Below are 14,092 nucleotides of genomic sequence, written 5' to 3'. Positions count from 1 at the left end.
GTTAATGTTAAATTTTTAAATTTTTAAAATGATTTTATTTTTTATATTTAATTTTTTTAATTTAAATTAGTTTTGATCTTTAATTTGCATGTTTCTATTTTCAAAACTTAAATAATATTTGAAATATTAAAAAAATTAATGAATGATTGAAATGAGAATAATATAAATCTTTTAAAACTATATACATGTATGTATTTTTTTTTGACTAAATTAGTGTTTAAATAATTTATTAAACATCAAAGTTTATTATTTATAAGTTTAAAATTTACAACATAATCTACTTCATATGTTAACAGGAAAGCATCTCTTGTAAAAGTTCCTTTTATAAGTTTCATCTACCTAATGAATGCAAAACATTATTCTAATAGAGAATTTTAAAGATAAGTAATCTTTAATCACGAGTGTCTTTCAAGTGACCCAATAAAATAAGTTAACTCTTGTATTATTAGGCCTAAATTTATTCTTTTAATTTTAAATATATATTTTTTAAGATTATATGTATAGAAGTTAAGTATATAAGATTAATTTTAATAAATTTTGATAGGTTGGTTAAAATATTTTTATATGATATTAAGAACAAATATTATAGTTTATAATTAATTACAAATTAAGTATTATATATTATAATTATATTTTATAGTTTATATGATATTTCATTTAATATAACTTATATAGTTACTATATATTGTATAATAATATATATTTAATAATTACTTTATATTTTATACACTACAAATTATATTACATTATTGTATATTTTAGACAATGTAAATTATTAAAAAAAAATTAAAATAATATTATAAGTTTCATATTTTGATTGATCCAAAAAAAACTCCTTTTCAGTCCATCGATTTTTATGACCGAGTTTCATCACTAGTCACCTTTAGACATAATAGATCTTTTATTGATAGTATCACAATTATATGTATTAATGTAATAATATTATCACAATTATAAAGAGTAATTATGTTCATTATAAATTTGTATTTATATATATTAAATATTATAATAATATTATTATTTTATATTACATAATATATATTTTAAACTTAATCTAATATGTGTGTGTGGAATTATAATAGAAAATAATATTAATATAATTACATTATAAAAAATAAATAAAATAGAAATATATAGTTAGTATGTAATATTTTTCTATATTATAAATTTTTACATATAATATAATATAATTATTTAGTTTAAACTAATATACATTAAATTATGATATTATTTTAAATTAATCTATACAAATTTAGAAGAAATATCTACAAAGGTGATTTGTCATATAACAATTAATATAATTATAGTATATATTTAATATTTAATTAAATAATAAATATTAAATTTTCACCAATGATTTAATCTAGAGAAGAAAATGTTAAAAGTCCGATGGGAGAAGCAAAAGAGTTTCGGTTGTTGTTTATTTCTCTTTCCTATCTCTATCTCCTTACTTCTCCATAACATATCTTTCTCTCTCATCCTCGTCCCTTTTTCCAACTATATCCATCTCTTAATCTCTCCCTCTTTCTATCCCTACCTCACCCACTCTCCCTTTCTCCCTCTTACTCCCTCTTTCTATATCTCTCTACTTCCCTATCATCGAGCTTTCTTTATCTCCCTCCATCCTTATCCCTCTCCTTTGCTATCTCCACATCTCTTTCATTGGAACACTATCTCTCCCTTACCCTTTCCCTCTCCCACCCTCTCTATCATTTTATCTATTTATCTCTGTTTATGGTGAAAATGGATAACAATAATAACAATATTGAAAGGCTAAATGAATTCAACCACCAAACCCTAGCCTAACAATCAACAAAGATCCACCATAACATATGAAGATAACCTAAGACAATGCAAAATAACTCAAAATCACAAAGATTATACCATCACATGTTCAATAGGGTTTTGATCTCCATTCTTCCTATCTCCATTGATCTTGCTTGATATATTTGCTCTCAGATTTTTATATGCACAAGAGCTCAACAAAGAACGGAATGTGGTTGCAAGTAGGATCGTAGTGTAGTCAATTGCATAAAAGATCATTAGCATGTGTCATTAGGGTTAGACAATGAAGAAAGCATCTCCTTAAATAGAAGACACAATAGGAAATGGAGGGTTAAGATTGAGAGGTGTAAAAAGAGAGGTCGGCTAGGATTAGAGGGTAGGTAAAAGAAATACCAAAATAATGAAAGAGGTAGGTAGTGTATGAATTAGGAGATGAATGACATGTGTCATGGGTAGAAAAAGCTAATGAATTAATTAAATAAATAAAGATTTATTTAATTAATAGAAGAAGTAGGACAATTAAATAAATAAAATATTTATTTAATTTAGGAAAGGGATAATTTAAATAAATAAATGTATTTATTTAAATGAGAAATAAGGCTAGAAGAGGATAAATGAATTAATTAAATAAATAAAAATTTATTTAATTAATAGAAGAATTAGGCTTAGATAATTAAATAAATAAAATATTTATTTAATTAGACATGACAATTTTGAGTGTCTACATTTTGCCCCTCTTTGAGACAATGCGGCTTGTCGCGTTGTTTCGAAGAAGATAAGATGAACTGATACAGAGTTGCCCCAGGATGGGAATAATATGCCCCCTCGAGAGATTGGATGAAAATGTCTGAAAAGATTGCAGACAATCTCTCGATAAGAAAGACGGGATAGAATGGGTTGAGCGAATAAAGTGACAAAGTCACAAGAAGAAGAATACTGACTCGGGAAATGAGGGCGAGGGCTAGGGTAGGCTATAAGATAGACCACGGGCAAAAGACATCCTCATTGTCATCCACACCCTTACAAGATCACAGTGCAGAGCGAGAAAAGAGTAGCAGTAGTCAGCAGCGATGGCTTTCATTCATAGATTTGACCGTATTCGCCGATTCCAACGACCAGCAGATGCAGGAGAGCCGGTAAGTACCCGAAAACCTCCTCGTACTTTCACGCATTTCAAGTTTTGTCATTAATGCATGCTAAGTAGCAATAAATGCGCTAGGAATAGGGTAGTTGAAATATGCAAAAACGTGGAACCGCGTCTGTGTCAGTGCCAAGCGCGTATGTGTCGGACAGGCGCGTCTGTGTCGGGTCCAGGCGCGTCTGTGCCTGGAACCGCGTTTGTGCTGAATACAGACGCGTTTGTGAAATGTAGAGGCGTCTGTGCCCTGTAGGGACGTCTGTGTTCCTGTAAGGAAGTTAAGTAGCGGAAACAACTTCCTACACTAACTTTGAGAGGAGGGTAATGCAAAACTTTTTCAGATTGTTACAACAGTTACAGAAAATAGAAATAGATATAATAGCAATCATACCACAACACAGTGATTTACGTGGGGAAAACCCTTTCGGGAGAAAAACCCCACCCTCCAAAAGCAGCTCAATATTTTATTCAGCAATCAAAACAGATTACAACATACTTGCAGAGCAAGCTCTTCGCAGGAGTACCACTAATCAGAGATTCAGAGGCAACTCAATAGCCATAAGACTCTTACACACAACCTCTATCTCACACACCTCATAAATAGAAGATACAATACAAGAAACCATCAAACGGTATTACAAAACCATGGGCTAAAACCACCCAATAAGGTGTAGCCGACCTTGTCTCCCTTCTATGACATGTTAAAGCACACATCAACACGTGTCGCTCCCTTTTACAGCTCATTTATGTATTCGATACAAATTATTTTTCCTATTTCAGGAGTACAAACTTCTGGAGGCCATAACTTGAGAACCGGGTGTCCGATTGACGAACCGTTTGAAGCGCCGGAAAGCTCGCGAAGTGCTCTATCACCTCGTAACCCGCTTCACCAGTTACGACAACTTTTCAGGGCATTTCGGAGCCTCTAAAGTCCCCAAAATTAAATTTAAACATTTTATTGCACCCCTCCAAGACGAAAACTTTAATATCTTCAAAACTAGCTGTGACCTTGTGACGCAACTTTACCGGAATGCTTATCTAGCCAACCAGAAGCTTTAGGGAGAGTTTCGCACCATTTCATGCTCAAATGAAAAATTACTATAAATAGTAACCTCACATAAATGCAAGGTTGAGACACCATTTTTCCCAACAAATCTCCCACTTGTCGAACACCTTGCATGAGCGGAAGGGAATGTCAACACAATGAATCAATTGCCAGGGGCCATAAGGCCCATAGACTCTGAACACCATCTGAACTTATCTGTGCTCACTGCCTTAGTTAAAGCATCTGCAACATTCATCAAAGTTTCCACCTTAACCAGCTTCACCCTACCATCTTCGACCATATCTCTAACAAAATGATACTGAACATCAATATGTTTGGTCCGGGCATGAAATGTCGGGTTCTTAGCTAGGCTAATTGCACTCTGACTGTCACAGTAAACTGTCACTGTACCTTGTTTTATTCCAATATCCAAACACAGTCTCTTAAGCCAAATGGCCTCTTTACAAGCATGAGTAGCTGCCATATACTCTGCTTCAGTAGTGGATAAAGCAACCACAGCCTGTCGCTTACTCATCCAACTAATTGCACCACCAAACAAAGTAAACACATAAGCACTAGTGGATCTTCTGCTATCAATATCACCTGCCCAATCTGAATCCACATAACCATGGATATCAAGGGAAGTCATGTCTCCAACTAAATTACCATGATAACACAAAGAATACTCTGAAGTACCCTTCAAATATCTGAAGACTCTTTTGACTGCATCCCAATGAACTCTACCAGGATTAGACATATATCTAGAAAGTACTCCCACTGCTTGGGCAATATCTGGTCTAGTACAGACCAGAGCATACATCAAGCTTCCAACTGCACTCTGGTAAGGCACTCTGCTCATGTCTTCCATCTCCAATGGGGATGTAGGACAATCTGAAATAGATAGTTTCGTTCCAACTGTAAAAGGAACACTCAATGGTCTACAATTCTGCATGTTGAACCTCTGTAACATTGAATTCACATACTTACTCTGGCCTAGCCATAGCTTTTTGTTCGCCCTATCTCTTCTAATTTCCATCCCAAGAATGTGCTTTGCTGCACCAAGATCTTTCATTTCAAATTTAGCAGCGAGCTAAGACTTCAGTTCTGAAATCATACCTTTCCCTTTACCAATGAATAACATATCATCAACATACAATGCAATGAATAAGAAATGATCACCATCAGATTTATAATAAACACAGTGATCTGATTTAGAACGTTCAAATCCCAAACTCAACACATATGTATCAAATTTCTGGTACCACATCCTAGGACTTTGTTTGAGGCCATACAAAGATTTCTTCAATTTACAGACCAAATTACTTTTGCCTTTCACCACATAGTGCTCCGGCTGTGTCATATAAATATCTTCCTCCAAATCACCATGAAGGAAAGTAGTTTTCACATCCATTTGCTCAACCTCTAAATCATAAGCAGTAGCAATAGAAAGCAAAAATCTAATGGACGTCATTTTTGCAACAGGAGAAAATATCTCACCGTAATCAACACCCTCAACCTGAGAGTAGCCTTTTGCAACCAACCTTGCTTTATACTTCTCAATGCTTCCATCTGAACCAATCTTTTTCTTGAACACCCATTTACAACCAACAGGTTTTCGTCCTTCAGGCAATGGTACAAGATCCCATGTATCATTCTTTTTCAAAGCTGCCATTTCTTCCTCCATAGCAATCTTCCAGGATTCTGCATCATTCATACCTAATGCCTCTTCTACAGATTTTGGTTCATCCACACTAGTATTCAGAGCAAAAATACATCTCCAATCATCAGGTGAATACCTTTCAAGTGGTTGTCTATGTCTTGTAGACCTTCGAACAAGCTGAGTTGGAGGTTCTTCCTCCTCTTCTGAAGATTGAGAGTTAGACAAGCTCTCCTCAAATTCTTGCCTATCTAGGGGTCTCGATTCAACTCTTTCAGGTGTAGAAGGAAGTTGAATCACATCTTCTTTTTTAGTCTGTTCTGGCTGCAATGTAACAGAAGGAGACTTAATTTCTCTAAAAATAACACTTCTACTGTGAATTACCTTTTGTGCAACAGGGTCCCAAAGCTTGTATCCTTTCACACCATAACTATACCCGATGAAGATACATTTCACAGCCTTGTTCTCCAACTTTGTTCGCTTCTCCTTTGGCACATGTGCATATGCCTCGCAACCAAAAACTCTAAGATGTCTCAATGAAGGCTTGTGACCTGACCATGCTTTCGTAGGCGTTTTATCAACAAGAGCTGATGTAGGAGACCTGTTAATCAGGTAGCAAGCAGTGGCAACAGCTTCAGCCCAAAACTTTTGTTCGAGACCAGCACCACTCAACATACTCCTAGCCTTCTCCATCAGTGTCCTATTCATTCTTTCTGCAACTCCATTCTGCTGTGGAGAATACGGAGTTGTCTTCTGCCTGTTAATTCCACAGTCTTTACAGAATCTATCAAAATCATTAGAGCAAAACTCACCGCCATTATCAGTTTTCAAACATTTTATTTTCTTTCCAGTCTGCAACTCAACCATTGCTTTAAATTCTTTAAAATGACTAAAAACTTCAGATTTACTCTTTAGAAAATATACCCATGTCCTTCTACTAAAATCATCAATAAATGAAACATAATATGTGGATTTTCCAATCGAAGAGACATCTACTGGACCAAACACATCAGAATGGATAAGATCCAAAACACCACAAGTTTTATGAGAACTCGAGTAAAACTGAACGCGGTTTTGTTTTCCATAAATGCAATGCTCACAGAAATCAAAGTCAAGATTAAAATCATTCAAACCTTCAACAAGATTTTTATTTTTCAAGGTCCTTAGACCCTTTTCTCCAATGTGGCCAAGTTTCTGGTGCCATAGCATAGTCTTCTCTGCAGGTAACTTTGCTTCAGATGAAAGAGCACCCTTAGGTACCCAAAAACCATTTCCATCTGCTGAAGGTGAAACCTTCAAATCTTCCAGTGAAGTATCCGCAGATTTACTTTTTACAGAAGTGCTATTACACTCAACAGTGTATGCTTCAAGCTTATACAAAGTGCCAAACCTGACACCTCTAGCAACTACCATAGCACCCTTAATCATCTTACATCCTGCTTCAGAAAAGACTACCTGCACACCCGCATCTATCAGTTTGCTCACAGATAACAAGTTTCGTTTTAATCTAGGGATATGCAGCACACCATTAATCCTTTTTATTCTACCATCAGAAAACCTGATTCTAACTTTACCTCGACCAACAATGTCTAGATGTGAATCATCACCCAAGTACACCTTACCTCCATTAAATCCTTCATATTCAGAAAACCAATCTCTATTGGAAGTCATATGAAAAGATGCACCTGAGTCAATTAGCCAGGCATCATTACCTGCATGAGTCGCCAAAGCCGCAATAAAGGCATCGCCATCTTCCTTGTTGGACTTAGAATCAGAATCAAACTTTTTCTTTTTCTTCTTCTTTTCTTCTTTGCAGTCTTTATGGATGTGACCCGGTTTACCGCAATTCCAGCAAATGACTTTGGACTTTCCAGGAGATTTCGATCTCCCTTTGGATTTGGACTTGCCACGCTTCTCATTCTTCTTGCCTTTCTCTTTAGGTCTTCCACGAACAGTTAGGGCTTCCTTTGAACTGATGGATACCTTCCTTCGCATCTCTTCACCGAGTAGGGCACCCACCACATCTTCAGATTTCAAAACAACAGAAGTACTACCAATAGCCATAACAAGAGAATCCCACGAATCAGGAAAAGAGCAAAGCAAGATTTGACATTTTTCCTCCTCGTCCATCTTAACACTGACGGATACTAATTGAGCCACAATCATATTGAATGCTTCTAGGTGGTCTGCAATTCGTCCACCCTCTTCCATCTTCAAGGAATACAATTTCTTTCTTAAGAAAATTTGATTTAATAAAGATTTCACTTGATACATCTCACCAAGCTTAGTCCATAGCTTCTTTGCAGAGTTTTCTTCATGGACATTGATTAGAACAGAGTCTGCCAGGCACAGTCTGATTAGACCCTTGGCTTTTCGGTCCATAACATCATACTGAGCTGCCGCAGTAGGATCTGATGGCCTTTGGACATTCGCATCAACAGCATCCCAAAGATCTCGATCTATTAGCAGATCTTCCATCTTCAGCTTCCACATCTCAAAATTACTTCCGTTAAATTTCTCCACCTCTATTCTCCCTGACGAACTCGCCATCTGAAAATTCCTGCAACAAGATCAAAAAGTGTCTTCTGCACAAGCTCCCACTCAAATCTGGATTAGTTCAAAAAACCCAACTGCCCACAATTGAAACCAAAGGTGATTAGGCTCTGATACCACTTGTAAGGAAGTTAAGTAGCGGAAACAACTTCCTACACTAACCTTGAGAGGAGGGTAATGCAAAACTTTTTCAGATTGTTACAACAGTTACAGAAAATAGAAATAGATATAATAGCAATCATACCACAACACAATGATTTACATGGGGAAAACCCTTTCGGGAGAAAAACCCCACCCTCCAAAAGCAGCTCAATATTTTATTCAGCAATCAAAACAGATTACAACATACTTGCAGAGCAAGCTCTTCGCAGGAGTACCACTAATCAGAGATTCAGAGGCAACTCAATAGCCATAAGACTCTTACACACAACCTCTATCTCACACACCTCATAAATAGGAGATACAATACAAGAAACCGTCAAACGGTATTACAAAACCATGGGCTAAAACCACCCAATAAGGTGTAGCCGACCTTATCTCCCTTCTATGACATGTTAAAGCACACATCAACACGTGTCGCTCCCTTTTACAGCTCATTTATGTATTCGATACAAATTATTTTTCCTATTTCAGGAGTACAAACTTCCGGAGGCCATAACTTGAGAACCGGGTGTCCGATTGACGAACCGTTTGAAGCGCCGGAAAGCTCACGAAGTGCTCTATCACCTCGTAACCCGCTTCGCCGGTTACGGCAACTTTTCAGGGCATTTCGGAGCCTCTAAAGTCCCCAAAATTAAATTTAAACATTTTATTGCACCCCTCCAAGACGAAAACTTTAATATCTTCAAAACTAGCTGTGACCTTGTGACGCAACTTTACCGGAATGCTTATCTAGCCAACCAGAAGCTTTAGGGAGAGTTTCGCACCATTTCATGCTCAAATGAAAACTTACTATAAATAGTAACCTCACATAAATGCAAGGTTGAGACACCATTTTTCCCAACAGTTCCCTGGTCGCGTTTGTGCATGGTATAGGCACGTATGTGTTCAGGAAGCGCGTCTGTGTTGCAGAAGCACGTATGTGCAGTCTATAAGCGCGTTTGTGTGTCAAAATGCATAGGTTGTGTCTTTTTAGGTCAAATCGACAGTTTTGTGATGAACATACGCTGTCGATTGGATAAGCTGCTGAGAGGATACACTCAAGCAGGTCCTCTAGGAAGACTAGGATAGATCAAGGCACTTTGTGATGAACAGGGAGAACCAAGATAGGCAGCACTTTGTGATGAACAAGGAGTGTGAATGTGAGTAACACTTTGTGATGAACAGGGAATGTCACACACGTAGTACTTTGTGATGAATAGGGAGCACTACTAGGATAGATAGCAACACTTTGTGATGAACAGTGAGTGTCACTAGGATAGGTAAGCGTATGCATTTAGATAGCAAGTAGCATTTTGTGATAAACAGTGAATGCCACGATAACTGACATGATTGATTGGTTGACTGCAGGAGTATCTGCCTATGTTGGAGTCACGGGAGAGATTCCCATCGACTCAGAGGTTGCGACCAGAGTTGTCGATTCAGGACATGATTTCTATTGAGGAGATGGGTCTCACACATGTGCTATATGTGCCTGAGTTTCGGGCAAACATGGGTTTGCTGACTGCACTGGCGGAGAGATGGCACTCCGAGACTTGCACGTTCCATTTGCCTATGGGGGAGATGACAGTGACGCTGGAGGATGTCTACCAGATTTTGCATATTCTGATCGATGGAGAGTTGATTCCATATGATCGAGATGGTGACAGGGAGGCACTAAGATGGGTATTCTAGGATCCCGGGTTGGAGATGCGAGCAGGTCACGTGGCATAGGATACCATGACCGCTACAGGTTTAGCTTTACCAGCTGTTATCGGAGGAGTCATCAGTGGGTACTTGTGTTCGGACAGAGCTACACGAGGATTGGCAGTTGGCTGGGGAGGGGCATTGGAGACACTGGTGACTAAGCACACCAGATATGCATGGGGGCCATGTGTCCTGGCCCATTTGTAGTATGAGCTGCATCAGTTTGTTTACCACGGATCAGTGGGCTTGGGCTGCGGAGTGACTCTCCTACAGGTGTGGGCATATGAGCACCTGCCGATCACACGACCTATCCACTTCAGAGGCAGAGGGCATGGACGGAGTTTTGTGCATTTGTATGATATGATTACGTCACAGCCTCGGATTGGTCGATTGGAGCACTGGAGACGCGTCATAGATGACATTGATATGGTTATCTGGAGGCCGTACCTGGGGTGCGAGGAGTGGGATGACGATGCAGTGGAGCTACCCTATGCATTCAAGAGCAGGTATCTGATTGGGCGGATGCCCTATATTCTGGAGAGGCAGCTTGTTGATAGGGTATGCAGACAGTTCGGCAGGATTCAGCGGATGCCATGAGGCTCGGGCATGTATGCCCGTATAGTCAGAGATCAGGTACAGTTCAGGCCGCTGTTATCATATGATCAGGCCGTGACACAGCTGGCAGAGATGATGCCATTACCATGGGACATGTGGCCGGAGGTAGAGGATGCAGGGATGGATGCAGAGTACTCTGCGTATTGGGCAGAGCATCCCTTTCTGAGATTGATAGATCTGGGAGAGCTGCTGGAGGGAGAGGTGGGAGGGGATGATGATGATGATGGTGGAGGAGATGGAGGTAGGGGTCGACAGAGGCGGAGGGGAGTGGTGGGAGAGAGGCGAGTAGCACCTCGGAGGGAGGGAGGACAGGAGAGAGAAGCTCAGGTGGTGAGGGGTCGAGGTGGATTGCCCCTACAGGTACCAGCAGCACAGGGTCCTAGAGCACAGGGACCTAGACAGGTGCAGGGACAGGGACAGGGACAGGCACAGGGACAGGTACCTATTCAGGCACCTAGACAGGTGCAGGCGGAGGTACAGGTACAGGCACCTGCAGAGGAGGAGCCACAGGCAGAGGTTGAGGGTGGAGATCCTGAGGAGGATGAGCTGCTAGGGATTGCGGATTTGGAGCGGGAGAGGGATCGCCTCAGGATCAGGCTTAGGGACACAGAGCGGGAGAGAGACCAGGCCATCCAGCGATATATTGAGGCCGAGACAGCTCTGAGGGCAGGGAGGCGGGCAGCAGAGGATGCAGGGGCAGGCTACGCATATGTGCTGCGAGCCGGAGAGGAGATCGCCTACTGAAGGGATCTGTACTATGGTGCCATGCCAGCGGATCAGCGGGCGAGGAGCTTCCATAGATCGTCGCGCACAGCAACGGCTACGGGAGGGAGTCGTAGGAGGCAGGCATCTAGCGGTGGGGTCATGGGTCCTCCACCACCACCAGACAGGCAGGGGGATCCTGGAGCGGGACCATCTAGAGCTCAGACTCCGTCGAGGCCAGGCGGCTCCAAGGGAGGGAGTTCATCATAGCCATAGAGGGCTCCCCTTTGTATCAGTATATGTACCATTTTTGTATTGTAGACACCTGCGGGTGATTTTGTAGCCATATGATTCTTTTGACATCATTGTATCATGACACTTTTGATTATATATGAGATGATCCATTTTTGCAGCAGCTATATGCATGTGTACCTTATGTGATGAAATGTTCTTATGTGATACATGTTTTATGATATGGATGCTTATATGATGCAATGCAATATATATATATTTTTTTTTTGTTCGTTTATGTTTTATATGTGATGCATGATGCAAATGTGAATGTATGTAATGCAAATGATAATGCAAATGATTATTTACATAATGAAAATGTGAGATGTGCTAACATGTGTTGTATGCAGGATGTGATGCAATTGTGATATCTATATGTATGTATGAAATGCTTATATGTGGTGATGTAGGTGTAACTATATGAAATGCAAATGTTTTGGTGTGTCATTATACTCAGTCATGTGATAGCAGGCTACGCGGACTCGAGAAGGACAATGGAAGTCAATCAAGAAAGGGGGATGGAAGACGGAAGATATGAACGTGAAAGAGCTTCTTGTGCGTTATCATCATTGAGCTTTATTATGGCAAAATAGGTTATGACAATCGAGGCATATGTTCGACCCAAAAAGTCCTTGTACCTGTTTGCATGGAGATAAGACAGTCACAAACAAGGAATGCCCCAGTTCATACTAGACTCACAGTGTCCTCATATCCTTGGACAAGTCATAGCATTACTAAAAGACAATCCACAGACAACAAATACAAATAGGTGACGATACCCCATCCTCGCCTTTCTAGTCAAAGATATCCTGGAGATAGAATCTCTAGTCAAAGACATCCCGGAAAAGCTAAAAGACATGTCACCAAAATAAAGATGAAATCAAAAGAAAACCAAGACTCGACACCAACATCCACTGTAGTCCTCAAGTTTAGTGTCTCTTGTCACTTGTATAAGTCTTATTTGATTATGGTCACAATGTTCACTTTCACAAAAAGGATAGATAGCACTGAACCATTTGTTGTCTGAGTCTGTTGAAAGATTTGATTTGTTGAAGCCCATTGTTGCTGTTGTGTCTCATCTAAAACTGATTGAATCCATGAAACTGATACTTTATTGCGGAGAAGATGAAACTTTATTGCGAATCTGTGATGCAAATGTTGCTTTATTGTGGACTGTGCGCGAATAGACTGAAGAAAGCTGGAAGAAACTGTACTCCTCAAAATATGTGCTGTTCTCAGTTCCACACCCATCACTAGACGTAGGATTTTGCCTTAGCCACAGATAGGATCGGATTTATTATGGATGGAAAGGGATGTGAAAAGGGAGGTTTATTATGAATGGCTAACCAATCTTGGGTAGATCAATAACAAGCCATGATGGGACTGGGTAAGTTTATTGTGAACGAATAGGTTGTGAGTGTGTGCAAAGTGAAAGGATGAAAGAGAATCCTGAAGGAGAGAGGAGCAAAGTCTCTACGCATGGCGCTGGTGACCCAATTTTCACCATGGTACTTGCTCAGGGCACCACCGAAGTGGTTTTCACCGTTGGACGAAATTATTTCTCTTTACTTTTTTCGATTTTTCAATTTTTTTTGTGTCACAAGGCGCCTGTTTGCCAGGTTTTCACCAAGTAACGATTTTATTTTATTTTTTATAATTTTTTTGTTTTGTATTTTTGAATTTTTTGATTTTTTTGTATTTTTGAATTAGGATACTCTGATGAGCTATGTGTAGAACCGGCAAAGGTGCATGCTGTTGATAGGATCCTCCAAAGGTTCACCTTCTGTAGTTGAGAGCTGATATGCCCCAGATCCATATACCGCTGTAATGATGTAAGGACCAAGCCAGTTTGGTTCGAACTTGCCCTTCTTATCTCTGTCTTGCTGATTCTTGGGGTTCTCTCTGAGTACTAAGTCACCTACCTCAAATGTGCGAGGCTTAACTTTGTGATTGTAACTGTGACTCATTCGTTGTTGGTAAGCCTTGAGATGGTTAAAAGCAGTGTGCCTTCGTTCCTCCAGCAGTTCTAGTTCTTGTAAGCGAGAGACCCTATAGTCTTCATCGTTGATTATGTTTCTCAAGGAGACCCGTAGAGAAGGTAACTCGACCTCAATAGGCAAGATGGCTTCAGCGCCATAGACAAGCGAGTAGGGTGTAGCTCCTGTAGGTGTGCGGACACTTGTGCGATAGGCCCAGAGTGCAGGATTGAGTTGGATATGCCAGTTACGGCCAGCATCGTCGACTGTCTTTTTAAGGATTTTGAGAATTGTTTTATTAGACGCCTCAGCTTGGCCATTACCTTGGGGGTAATATGGTGTGGAGAAACGGTGGGCAATATGGAAGCGGTCACAGAGTTCACGAACATCCTGATTTTTGAAGGGACGCCCGTTATCAGTAACAATGGAAGTAGGAATCCCGTATCAGCAAATGATGTAGTTCAGGATGAAGGTAGCGATTTGTT

Source organism: Cryptomeria japonica, chromosome 5 (genome assembly GCF_030272615.1).
Source record: "Cryptomeria japonica chromosome 5, Sugi_1.0, whole genome shotgun sequence".
Classification (NCBI taxonomy): Eukaryota; Viridiplantae; Streptophyta; class Pinopsida; order Cupressales; family Cupressaceae; genus Cryptomeria; species Cryptomeria japonica.
The sequence above is the reverse complement of the archived record's forward strand: the minus strand, read 5'-3'. Positions refer to the sequence as shown.